This window comes from Ursus americanus, chromosome 22 (genome assembly GCF_024610735.1).
Source record: "Ursus americanus isolate L20-20 chromosome 22, mUrsAme1.1.p, whole genome shotgun sequence".
NCBI lineage: Eukaryota > Metazoa > Chordata > Mammalia > Carnivora > Ursidae > Ursus > Ursus americanus.
Genome location: NC_142148.1, coordinates 28,158,473 through 28,172,703, shown reverse-complemented (window position 1 = coordinate 28,172,703; position 14,231 = coordinate 28,158,473).

Genomic DNA, 14,231 nt, shown 5'->3' with positions numbered 1-14,231 from the left:
GAAGAGGAGGGGCAAGAAAGGGCAAGGTCAGCAAGTGCCCTGCGCCATTGCTCCCTGTGACCACCTGAGCGTTCAGGAAAGTGCAAAACCTCCAAGCGTTTGATGTGGAAAGTGGCAGAGCGGTTGAGCTCTGCTCGCCAGTTTGAGGCAGGGCAAACATCTTTAATGGGCTGTTTGCAGGCCTACACTGCCTTTAATTACTGCCCCCTGGCACCCGGCCATGCTGTTCCTTCCCACCTGCCCTGCAGCCTGCCGACCCAGGCCCTCCTGAAGCTGCTTTTCTGCCTGTGCGGGTCTGGCTCCTCCCCACTAATCACTGTCTCATCCAGGGCCCTTTATCTTTCATCTTGGGTTTGCCTGGACTCGGGCTTCCAGAAACTGGGGTGTTTAAAAGCACCTCCCCCCTCCACCAGCCCCAAACAACCCCAGATGACAATTCATATTCAAGCTTAGAGAGAGCAATGTCTTCTGGGATGAGAGCCAGGAGACTGGGCTCTGCTATCTCCAGGCCAAACTGGCTGTGTGACCCTCGGCCAGTCACGTACCTTCTCTGGGCCTCGGTGCCTAATAAGATTGCAGACTACATCTTACTGGTTCTGGCCTTCTCTGATCGTACAAGATCAAGCAGGAACCAAAGACTGGGACAACTCAGGACCCCAGTGTTGCTTCACAAATTAAACCCGTGCCTGTGGAATAAACACATGCTTTAAAAATAGTTTGCTTTTGCAGGATGCCTGGGTGCCTCAGTTGGTTAAGCGGTTAAGCATCCCCGCTCAGCAGAGGTCATGATCCCAGGGTCCTGGGGATAGAGTCCTGCATCAGGCTCCCTGCTCCGAGGGGAGTCTGCTTCTCCCTCTCCCTCTGCCCTTCCCCCCTGCTCATGCTTTCTCTCTCTCTCTCTCAAATAAATAGAGTTTGTTTTTTTATTTGGCAGAGAGAGAGAGCTCACAAGCAGGGGGAATGGCAGGCAGAGGGAGAAGCGGGCTCCCTGATGAGCAGGGAGCCTGATGGGGGGCTCCATCCAGGACCCTGAAATCATGACCTGAGCTGAAGGCAGACGCTTCACCGACTGAGCTACCCAGGCACTCCGAATAAATAAAAATCCTTAAAACTCGTTTCTGACTATAAAGATAATATATGCTCATGTGGAAAGTCCAAGCATCGTAGAGAAAGAAGCAAGTATGCCTGCGTATCCCTGCAAACATATGTAAATGAATTCGCATATGTCCCGCTGTACAGAGATGTGGCTTTATAGCCTAACCTTTTCACTTACCCATATGACGTGCTCATATCGTGCTCCCTTTCCAGATCACAGAACACACGCGTGCACAGTCACCGCTAGTGGCATTTCTAGTGCTAACTTACATAATTTTGCTCACTTTCCCCAAATTAATGGGAATGTCATTTTTTCCCAGGTGTTTGTCTTTAGGAAGAAATGTCATGCTCTTTGCGGAGCTGTTTTGGTGTCCTTGCATTTCCGTTTCCTTGACGACAGACATCTGGAGAGCTTGTCTGTCCTCTCACCTGCTCCCAGCACTGAGCCCTGGATCTGGTGGAGAGGGGGGTCACGCTAACGTCCCCTGTCCTTTTGGTGGGGGGAATACAGAAAAACAGGGGCCTCCTCGTGGGTAGTGGGGGATGGGGGAGAGGCTTTCTCTGAGGTGGGGGGGTGCAGGGCAGCAGAGATCTAGGCGGGATCTCTGCCCTTTGAACAATAATGGATTACTCGTAGGCTTCAGACCAGCAAAGTGTGGGCACCAAAAACAATTTTTAAAAATAATTAAAAAAAAAATCAAAGCGATCACTTCAGGAAAAAGAAGGATCTGGGGGGGTTTATCTAATTTCGAATTTACTCTTATTTTAATTATATGGATTGGAGAGCACTGTGACTTTTCCAAAACTCAGGGCATCTGTCTGGAGAGTGTCAGAGACTGAGCGGTGAATCTGAGAATGTGTGCCTCGGACCAGCAGCATCAGCACCCCTCCCCCCCCCCCCCCCCCCCCCCCCCCCCCCGTCAGGCCGGTTAGAAATGTAGACTCTCCTGGGCCCTTCCCCAGACCCTCTGAAGCATAATCTACATTTTAACAGTTCCTCCCATGATTCATATGCATAATATAGTTTGAGAAACTCTATTGACAGCAGCCATTCTCAAAGGGAGGTCCAGGGTCCTCAAGGTTCTTTTTGGGAATCCGTGAAGTCAATCCTATTTTCATAGCACTATTAAGGTTTTTTATTATTTTTTTATTTTTATTATTTTTTTTTCTTATTTTTTTTTTAAAAGATTTTATTTATTTATTTGACAGAGAGACAGCCAGCGAGAGAGGGAACACAAGCAGGGGGAGTGAGAGAGGAAGAAGCAGGCTCCCAGCGGAGGAGCCTGATGTGGGGCTCGATCCCATAACACCGGGATCACGCCCCGAGCTGAAGGCAGACGCTTAATGACTGCGCCACCCAGGCGCCCCCTTTTTTTTTTTTTTAATAATGATTTTTTATTATATTATGTTAGTCACCATACAGTACATCCCCGGTTTTCGATGTAAGGCTCGATGATTCATTAGTTGTGTATAACACCCAGTGCACCATGCAATATGTGCCCTCCTTACTACCCATCACCGGTCTATCCCATTCCCCCACCCCCCTCCCCTCTGTAGCCCTCAGTTTGTTTCTCATAGTCCATAGTCTCTCATGTTTCATTCCCCCTTCTGATTACCCCCCCTTTCTTTATCCCTTTCTTCCCCTACTGATCATTCTAGTTCTTAGCCCCTTATTTTTTTAAATTTCATTTTTATTCTCTCATGAGTGTACGTGGAGTGTGTGGTACCATATGGCAAAAAACTGAATGGAAGAGCAGATATGAGATTATAGCTGTTTTCCCGTGAAAACTTTTATTTAAAGAGATTTTCCAAAAAAAAAAAAAAAAAAAAGAAAGTAAAACAATGCCATTCTTACCAATATTATTCTTTTGGTTTGGAAAATATAGTTATTTTTCATGAATACATGTTATTTGTGTTAAGATGCAGTGTGTTTTTTAGTGTTTTTTTTTTTAAAGATTTTATTTATTTATTTGACAGACAGCCAGCGAGAGAGGGAACACAAGCAGGGGGAGTGGGAGAGGAAGAAGCAGGCTCCCAGTGGAGGAGCCTGATGTGGGGCTCGATCCCAGAATGCCGGGATCACGCCCTGAGCCGAAGGCAGCCGCTTAACGGCTACACTACCCAGGCGCCCCTTTTAGTGTTTAAAATGAGTTAGTGAATAAACATTTTGTAAGTTTCTCAGTGTTAATTTCTAAGTCAGTAAACACCCATCGCTATAACCCACGTGAGGAAACGTTCTTTAGGGTTCTCAGGAATTTTTCAGAGCGTAAAGAGGTCCTAAAACTGCAATGTTTGAAAACTGCTGGTGTAGGGCGTACTTTCCTTCCAGAAAGTGGAAGTGGAGGGCGGGCCTGAGGCTGTCGCCTCAAGCAAAGACAAGGCCAGGGGCCAGAAAACTCCCAGGGCAGCTGTGCTCTGCAGGGGCCGCCCACGGAGCCCTGTGGTGCTGGGTACCCTCATTTCCAGCGAGCGCCTGCTAGCCCAGTGCTGTCTGTGGGCGAATCCCAAGTTCTGAGCAGCCAGCTGGACCCACGATCCCCTGTGCGCTCAACCTGGGAGTCTGCTACATTGTCTCGGGAGCTCATCTTCACGGGACAGTGAGTCAGAAGGACCCAGCTCAGTTGGACCTGGACTGGTCTGGTGGCAGGCTGTCGTCTCCCCTCTCGGGGCCTCCGTCAACCTGAGCTCTGACAAGGAGATGCTACTGCTCCCTTCCACCCCTGGGTGAAGTCATTGGGTAACTAATAAAAGACTGGGAAGCTCTAAGTCATCTCTACATCACTTTGTCCTGAGAGCAATAACCACGGTGACAGAGCTAGCCAGCGTCCAGGCTCTGGGAGGGAGATGTTTGCCCGGCCGGAAGGCAGGTCTCCATTCTACCAACTTCAGCAGACCTGGTTACTGCCCGCTATGTGAGGACCAGAAGCTGCGGGTGAGCCAGGAGATCACAAGCAGCCTGCCCCCGGTATCTACGTGTTGCCCTGTTCATCCACTGCCCGTCTATCAAACATCATCAGGACCTAGAAGGGCAACGAAGCTACAGAGCGTTCACAGCTTACTGTGTTTTTGCGATGGGCGCTCACGATCCCTTCATGTACTTAGACAGTCATTCCTCATTCATCACTCCTTCCCAAATTCACTCAACAACGACTTCTCCATGCCAGCTAAGGAGCAAATAAATCTCTGTGGAACTTACATAGACTTCAGTACTTGTGACACTTTTTTTTTAATCAGTGTTTATATAACAACCTATTCTAGGTCCTCCCCTTGGTTCATACTTGGTTCCCTCATTCTTCATGGAGGATAGCGTGTTTGAAGTATTTTCAGCTGTACGTCTTATAGATTATGTTGCCCTGGGAGTTCCCACCCGCTGAAGTGGAGAATGGATGTCAGGCACTGGCTCCCTGATTGGGTGTTCTGGTTTCTGTTTGCTTCGATCAAGACAATGATCTTTAAAGCTAAACACTAGACCTCCACTAGCAATCAGGAGCCAGGTCTAATGGATGCGACCCTCAAGGTTCCTACAAGCCAGGGCCAGAGATCTCTGGCTATCCCATATAAATCTTTTCCAGGCGGGATGTGAAGGAAGCCCTCCTCTGCTGATTGCAGGAAAGAGAAGGGAGACCAGAGGAGGAGAAGTAGGAAGATTTCTTGACCTGACTTCGTCTCTCCAGACCAAATTCCCAGAAAGACGGGAGGACAGGCAGGGAGGTGTTGGTAACAGAGTTTGAGGGGAAAGCCGAAATTAAAAGGATTACTGCCAACTAGCCTGTGCGGGGAGCTCAGAGCTGTTGTTACCTTTGGGGGTGAGTTGGGAACAGGGATCCACTGGGATGGGACATGAAGGCACTTTCTGGGGTCATAGTCTGATTGGGAAAATTGATTGGGATATTTGTTACACAGGCATTGGTAAACTTCAACAAATGTACGCTTAAGATTTGTAGATTTCGGGCCTCCTGGCTGGTTCAGTTGGTAGAACATGGGGCTCTTGATCTCGGGGTTGTGAGTTCGAGCCCCACTCAAAGTCAGGTGAGTTGGGTGTGGAGATTTCTTAATAAAAATCTTTATGAAAAGGAATATTTGCATATTTCTTTGTATGTGAATTTAACAGTTAAGGAAAGCTGTAAGCAAATTTCAAAGTCTAGTCAATGATAGTCATGCTGAATTATTTAGAGGGAGGTGTACTGATGTCTGCAATTTAATGATGGTGCAGTTGAAATTCAAAGAAATGAGGTGGATGGATGGATGCGGAGACGTGTGATAAACCAAGTAGAGTCACACGTTAACGGTGGGATCTAGGTGGTGGGTTATATGGTGTTTACTATAGAATTCTTTGACAAAATTTTATAAAAGGTATGTGTGAACATGTTTATAATAAAATGAAAAAGAGTTTTCGGGGCGCCTGGGTAGCGCAGTCGTTAAAGCGTCTGCCTTCGGCTCAGGGCGTGATCCCGGAGTTCCGGGATCGAGTCCCACATCAGGCTCCTCCGCTGGGAGCCTGCTTCTTCCTCTCTCACTCGCCTGCTGTGTTCCCTCTCTCGCTGGCTGTCTCTCTGTCACATAAATAAATAAAATCTTTAAAAAAAAAAAAAAGAAAAAGAGTTTTCTTTCCCTGTTGCATCATCCTGTCTAGCTGCCCAGGCCCCTTTGAATGCCCTTGCTGTGTTTGCTGACTTTCCAGCCCCAGGGGTCCGGTTACCCAATGGCAGAACACAGAAAAGCCCGGCCTCCCTTGTAGCTAGGATGCAGGCCTGTGACCAACACTCGTCAAATCCCCCCAGACTCCAGCTCGAAGTGCGTGGTCCTTGCACATCTGGCCTTTGCTGGCATGACAGGTGCAGAGCCTGTCTTTGCCAGCCATGACAGCTGCTACGGCGGTTACGCTTTCCCGGACATGGTGAGGATGAGCTCCTGCCCCACGGGTGGTGCTGGCAGGGGCAGGAGCCTCAGCAGGACCTGCTGTTTCCTCTCCAGGCCAGTTGTGAGGTTCCAGGTCTCATTCCTAGAAGGTCCTGATGATTTCGTGGGTCCTTCGTATCCTTTTAATAAGCTTTTTTTTTTTTCCCCTGCAAACAGCAGTTGCCAAGGAGGAGGCCTGAGAGGCGGGCCTGAAGCAACCCTCCTGTATGTAACAGGCGGGGGTCTAGATGTTCCCACGTGCCGCTGGGCAGCAGGGATGCTGAAAGGGCTGGGGGAGGAGGCTTTCCGGTTCCCAGTCCTGCATGTAAGAAGCCTGGATGTCCTTGTGTCATTCTAACAAGTAGGCAATGGGAAATCAACAACTCTTCTTAGATTTGTCGAAGTGAGGTCACAGGGCAAGCTACCAACCCCCAGATTGGACAGACAGACAGAGAGAATGGCAATTTACTGGAGCAGAAACCTCCATGGGAACCAGTCCTGGGATTGGAAAACCTAATCTGTTATTGACGAATTGCTGGAGGCTCAGTGTGGGCAAGTCTGAGAGAGAAAAACTCCAGGGGGGCCGTCCTAGAGGGGACCCCGCACCTTTGTGAGTTTTGTCTCCAGGAGCCCTACTAGATTCTTACAGTGAAGATTAGAGAAAACGCCCTCGCCGCCCTCCCCATACTTCAGTCAGGGGCAGGGGAAAAGGAACCATCTAGAAATAGGTCAGAGTGTTCTGCTCTTCTCAACATGGCCTCCCCTTAAGGGAGACTAACGTCAGCCTAAACTACTGTGGCTTTGTAGAAGCCTAACTGACTTGGGGCAAGGAAAATACCCAACTCCACCTCCCTCTAGCCATCCTGTCCCACTGAAGGGGCTGAGGGGCTGAGAAACACTTGTGAAGGTCACAGCCCAGAGGCTCAGGTTCACTAAAAAACTGTGACCTAATCATAGAACCGCGGAATGTTCCCTGTCCCCCCATCTCACTACCACATCAGTAAAGGTCTATTTACTAGAGTTATTTTACCCAGTACATCATGTTCAGCTTTCAAGAAAAAGTCACGAGGCATACTAGAAAGCAAAAACACAGTTTAAAGAGAGAAAACATCAGACCTGGGCTCAGATATAGTAAGGATGTTGGAATGATCAGACTGGAATTTAAAATAACAATGACTAATATGCTAGGGGCTCTAATGGAGAAAACAGACAATATGCTTGGGATGGGCAATGTAAGCAGGAAGAAGAAAATTCTAAGAAAGAACCGAAAGAAATGCTAGAAACACTGTAAGAGAAATGAAGAATACTTTTGATGGGTTCCTTAGTAGACTGGAAATGGCTAATGAAAGAATCAGTGGCCTTGAGGGTAGATCCATAGATATTTCCAAAAAAGAAAAGCAAAGAGAAAAAAAGAATGAAAACAAAAGCAAACAAAGACAAAACGACAACCCCCTCCCCCCAACCAGAACAGGATATCCAGAATTATGGGACAACTACAAACAGTGCAACGTCTGCATCAGGCGATTGCCAGAGTACAAGAAACAGAGAAAGAAACAGAAGACATATTCAAAGCAGTCATGAGTGAGAATTTCCCCAAGTTAATGTGAGCCACTGAATCACAGATCTAGGTAGGTCACCGAGCACCAAGTAAAAAGTGAAAGCCTGCCGCCCTTGGAGTCAGCTCCCTTCCCAGAGGGCCACATGGGACCCAGCACACATCACCTGTCACCAGTTAAGGAGCAGACGGGTAGCCTCTCTGTGATCGGAGGACTCCATGATATAAGCCCCAGATGCGGTCCTGGAGAAAAACGTGGAGAGAAGGAGATTCAAGAGGCTGGGCATTCATCCAGGAGGGGCTGGGTCATCACTACGGGTCACTTGGATCAGAAGAATAAGGAAGGACTGACCCACCTTTAAAATCCGTTGTTTCTGGACAGGATCAGGGCTCACGAAGATTGGATCCTGATAGAACATTTACAAGCCATATTTTCTTTACCTTTTCGAGAAATTGTAATGGTTACCATTTACTATTGTACTTCCCATGTCCCGCTGCTCTAACCTGCTTCTCATGTGTTATTAGTCCCCAGTGTTGTCCCCACTTCTCAGAGGAGAACACCGAGGCTCAGAAAGGATCCAGATAGGTCTCAAGGTCACACATTTGAATACTGATAGAGCCAAACTAGAACCGTGTAGCATGAGTCCGGAGCCTGTGTTCTCAACCACGGGGTTATGCAGTGAATCAGCCCCACGGCAAGTTTTTATTTCTTCATTTCCTCAGTGAGTAGCTGGTGCTATTTATTGGGCTGAGTTAGACACAGCAGGAATACAGCAGAGACCCAAGGACAATGCCGTGCTCCTGCTTCTCTGGCCCAGGTATCCCTGTCGAAGTCTCCCCATATCATCTTGCCAGCCACCAAACGCATATTAGCGCCCATGTGGGGCACCTGGGCAAGGCACCGTGGAAGATCAGGACTCAGACACACTCCTGCCACCAGGCGTTATTTTGTTCAGAATCCCTCGATTCATTCATTCATTCACTCCGTCATTTACAAACTGTTTATTAACACCTGCTCCTGGCAAAGTGACAATGGGGGTGGGGTGGGGAGAGAGAATAAAATGAATAAGACAGAGTCTCTAGCCTTAAAGAAACTCAACGTTTGTAAGAGAGATAAAACCCATACCCCCAAATAATCACAATACATGGTAGAAATGGATGATTCCCAAGAAATGGATAAAGAGAGAATGGGTTCGCTCAGAGCTGGGAGAGACCATTCCAGTAAGTTTCCCAGGAAACGAATTAAAAGTAATTTAATTCTGTTAGGAGAAGGATGTTCTTCCCGTGAATTCTGAGTGCTTTTTTTTTTTTTTTTAAATTAAATCTCAAATGGAACCAGTTGGGAAAAATACTCTCACAACTTAATTCCCAATCCCACCGCCGCCCCCAAGCATTCTTCAAACTCTCAAAGGAGATGAAACCGAAAGAAAAAGATGAACAATGAGTGAGAGTCTTCTGGTTCTGGTTGTGTCCAGGCCAGCACCACTTAGATGGTTCTCAGGCCAGTCACCCCACAAAGCCAGCCGGGGATGTTCCCCCACAACTTGACTGAGAGCTTCGCAGAACAGGGAGGGGCAGGGGAGGGGTTCCAGGAACGGCGCTGGGGTAAGTACACGCAGGCGTTTCCTGAGCCCTCCCCAAAACGGTGGGAAGGAATTTCTGTGCAAAAATGCATCCGTGCACAAGGGTGGGAGAGCCAGGGAGAAGGTAACAGCCGCAAAACTTGGAAATATGGAGAGCAGCGGCAGGAGTGGCAAATCACCAGCAGATCTGAAAAACACTTGCCAACCTGGAATCACCAATGGGGAGAGCCAGGCAGTGGTGGAAACCAACTCATCTTACTGCAGAGCCCCCCAAAGCCTCTGGAACTGACGGCAGCAGACATAACTGGAGGGCGGGGTGGAGGGATTCATGGTAATAAAATCAGAATGGGTTGGAAATCTGTTTATGAAGTGGTACACCCCCCGCCCTCCCACCCGTGTGAGCTGAATGACTTCCCCTTCCCCGGCCCAATAAAGCCTGGCGTTCTATTCTTTGAGGAGAACACAACAGAGGCGGGCGCACAGCACCCACCGTTGAGGGCTGGGGTACCGCCCAAAAGCAGGTTCATCAAGGGGACGCTTGCATAGCATACGCCGAGGCGCTGGCCCACCCCGCCCTCGCCTCCCTCTCAACTTCCCACCCATGATGCTGGCAGCCGGGAGGGCACACCTGTCAGGAGGCTGACCAGCTCCGAGGGAAAGACTTTGCAAGGTGCAGAGCTGGAGTTCCCTAGCTAAACAGCCCCAGGCTGTCACCGCACCATAATGCTCCTGTCCCCAGGCATCCCCAGACCTCCCCCAGCGCCTCCTATCAGCCCTTTGGGACCCCATCCTTAACCCTGAGCAGACAAGAATCACCAGACATCTGCAGAAAACTTCTAATCATGAAAGAGGGGGAAAAAATTAAACATACTAAAACAAGAACCTTGGACGAAAATGCCTATTTGAGGAGAAATATTTCAGGAAGGCAAACCATGCTTGGTGTCCTCAGAACCGTGAGAATATATCGTAGCCATGGAACAAAATAGGGCATGATTAAAAAAAAGAAAGGAACATTCAAAACAAAAAGGTCTAGGAAACTACAAACTCGATAGCAGAAATGAAAAATTAGAATATAAGTCTTGGGAAAAAAAGTTGAAGATACTGTTCACGAGTAGTGTAAAAAGAAAAACAAGGAAGTATGCATGATAAAGAAAAGATAAGAAAATGTCAAGGCCGGTCTGTAAGGTCCAATATCCGAGCCATGGGAGTTTCATAAAGACACAGATGGAGACAGACGTGAATTATCAATGAAATATTTAAAGAAAATTTCTCAGAACTGGAGGACATGCCTTTCTAGGGTGAAAGGACTTTCTGAATGACAAATTGAATGGACTACGGATGAATAGGGACACCAGCCGGTCTTGTGAAATTGCAGAATACTAAGCACCAAGAGAAGATCCTACAAGCCCCCAGGGGAAACAACAAATCACATACAAAAAATTGGGAATGGAAGTGGCCTCCATTTCCTCAATAACACTAGAAGGAAGGAAATTCTGAGGGAAAATAATTTCCGCTTCAGAATTCTCGATCCAGCCAAGCTGGAAGCCAAGTGTGAGGGTAAAATAGAGATATTCATAGACATGCAAGTTCTCAAAAGATTTACCTCCAAGGACCCTTTTTTGGGAAATTACTGGAGCATATCTTGCAACATTAAAGGGGCGGTAAGTCAGGTAAGAGGAAAAGATAGGTGATACAAGAAACAGGAGCCCCAACGGGGAAGAGGAGCAAATTCCAGAATGATCCAGAAGGGAGACCCCAGGACTCCAGCTGGTCACTGGGCATAAGGAGCAACCAGTCCAGGGCCCAGCAGGTCAGAAGATTCTGAGAAGCCTCTCCAGCATGTTTAAATGGATGGAAGAGCTGAGGTGTCCACAAATCTAGACAGGACTTCAACAATTTCCAGTGTTTGATTTTTGAAGTAGTAATAAGTACGTAGAAAATGAAGCAAACATAAAGCCTAGATTTTAAATCCTTAACTCCAGCGAAAACCAATTTTGTGCAGGAAAAGAACGATAAGCACAGTGCCGCTGCCTGGTTGTTATAGTGATGTAAGCACCACATATTCATCTTACCAGAGTTAGGACATAAGCACCCTGGGAAGAAAAGGATGGGAAGACTGTATGCCGGTGGGGTGGGGCGGTGGGAATTAAGAGGACCTGACCCTCATTTTCCATGGTGGGAAGTCAAGGGACAGTTATTACTATACTTCTGAAAGATAAAGAAGCAGCAATTAAATTATCCAGAGCATGTTATTTGAAGACATGGATGTAAACTTTTATTTACTTAATTTATTTTTTTAAAGATTTTATTTATTTACTAGTCAGAAAGAGAAAGAGAGAGAGCACAGGTGAGCACAAGTGGGAGGAGGGGCAGAGGGAGGAGTAGACTCCCCGCTGAGCAGGGAGCCCGATGCGGGGCTCGATCCCAGGACCCCGGGATCATGACCTGAGCCAAAGGCAGATGTTTCACCAATTGAGCCACCCAGGTGCCCCTGGATATAGACTTTTAAAAGTCAGTTCAAAGAAAGCTGTACTTGTGTTTTAGTTCTGCATAATAAATTATCACAAATAGCAGCTAAAACAACATGTATGGAAAAGTGTTTGGTGGTTCCTCAAAAAGTTAAACCTAAAATCACCTTATAAGCCCGCAATTCTACTCTGAGATGTGTATATTCAAAATAATTGGAAACAGGTCCTCAAACAAGGGCATGTATACCATGTTCATTGCAGCATGATTTCCAACAGCCAAAAGGGGTAAACAACGGAGCATGAATGAACACATTGTGGGGTATGCATACAATGGAATATTATTCAGCCAGTAAGAGAAGGAAGTACTAATGCCTGATATAACGTGGATGAACCCTGAACACGTTATGCTAAGTGAAAGAAGTCAGACACAAAGGGCCACACACTGTATGATCCCTTGTTTATGCAATGTCCAGAATAGGTAGACCAGAGAGACCAACTGATCAGCAGTTGCTAAAGACTGAGGGGAGGGGAAATGGGGAGCGACTGCTTCATGGGTATGGGGTTCTCGTTTGGGGGATGAAAAGGTTTCAGAAATATATAGAGGTGGTGGTTACACCACACTGTGAATGTACTAAATGCCACTGAATCGTTTGCTTTGAAGTGGTTAATTTTATGTCATGTGAATTTCACCACATTAAAAAAAAACAACCCTATGTCATCTAATTGTGTGGTGTCATTCTGGGTAGCGTGTGTCGCAGCCCACTAACCTGATGAAGGGTACCTACCACGAGGTAGTCTTATAACTTTCTCCTGCTCCCCCTCCTTCTTTGGCTGTTCCATTGTGTTTTCCGATTTAATTCTATTCCCCAAAATGGAGTAGTACACTTCCCTTTAAAGAATGGAGGGAGGGGAGTGCTTATTAGTGTCTTTTGAAAATGTTCTGAGCCTCTTAAACTTGAGTAGTAACCAAATATATAAAGTCTCTATTCTCCAGTGTGGGGAGGAATAGCCAGAAATTATGACCCGGCATATGTGAAATAACCCTCTGTTTTTTTTTAAAGATAGATTTATTTATTTGAGAGAGAGAGAGAGAGAGAGAGAGAAAGCATGAGCAGAGGGAGGGGAAGAGGCAAAGGGAGAGAGAGAATCTATAGGCAGACTCCCCGCTGAGCACAGATCCCCAACGCAGGGCTTGAACCCAGGACCCCGAGATCATGACCTGAGCCAAAACCAAAGATCGGCCACTTAACTGTCTGAGCCACCAAGGTGTCCCTAAAGCTCTGTTTTTGAGAAAACCAACCAAACCAAAAACCCCAGACAATTCTAATTTCACAGTTTCTGGAGGTCTGGGCTTCATTTAATCCGAGTCTCTGCTGAGGGCCTCATATGGCTGAAATCAAGTTGTTGGCCAGGGCTGCTCTCTCACTGGAGTCTTGGGCTTCTCTTCCAAACTCATTCAGGTTGTTGACCGAACCCTGCAGATGTAGGACTGTGGTCCTCGTTGTCTTGCTGTCAGCTGGGGACGGCTCTCAGCTACCGGAAGCCATCTGCAGCCACTTGCCGAGTGGCCCCATAAACAGTTTGCAGCATGGATGTTTGCTTTCTTCCAGGCCAGCCAGAGCAGGACTTTCTGATTTCCTCTTCTGCAATCAGGCAGAGAAAATTTGCTTTTGAAGGACTCACCTGATTAGGCCAGGCCCACTCAGCATAATCTCTCTTTTGCCATGTAATGTGACACCATCATGGGAGTGATTCATAGTTTCTATCCACACTCAAACGAGAGGGCGATTTTTATAAGCGCAAGGGTTATTGATGGTTGTCATAGTCAGGGTTCTCCAAAGAACCAATAAAGTGTATATAAAGATATTTATTAGAAGGGATTGGCTCATGCAGTTATGGAGGCTGATGAATCCCAAGATCAGCTGGGGAGTTGCAAAGCCGGAGACCCAGGAGAGCTGATGGTGTGATTCTAGTTCACATTCAAAGGCTCGAGAACCAGGAGAGCTGATGATGTCATTCCAATCTGAAAGTCAGTGGCTGGAGACCCAAGAAGAGCCAGTATTTCAGTTTGAGTCTAAAAGCAGAAACAAGGGGCGCCTGGGTGGCTCAGTTGTTAAGCATCTGCCTTCGGCTCAGGGCATGATCCCAGCATTCTGGGATCGAGCACCACATCAGGCTCTTCCGCTGGGAGCCTGCTTCTTCCTCTCCCACTCCCCCTGCTTGTGTTCCCTCTCTCGCTGGCTGTCTCTCTCTGTCAAATAAATAAATAAAATCTTTAAAAAAAAACAAAAAATAAATAAAAGCAGAAACAAGCCAGTGTCCCAGCTTGAAGGCAGTCACTGATTGAACGAGGCCCACCCACCTGAGGGAGAGCAATCTGCTTTACTCCGTCTATCAGTTTAAATGTTACTCTCATCCAAAAAGAATCACAAAAACACTCAGAATAATGTTTGACCAAATTATCTGAGCACCATGTGGCCCAGTCAAATTGACATAAAATTAACCATGACACCAAATCAACCAAGCTCATAGATACAGAGAATAGATTGGTGGGTACCAGAGGTGTGTGTGGGGGAAGGTTGGTGAAATGGATAAAGGGGGTCAAAAGTTACAAAGTTCCAGTTACAAGAT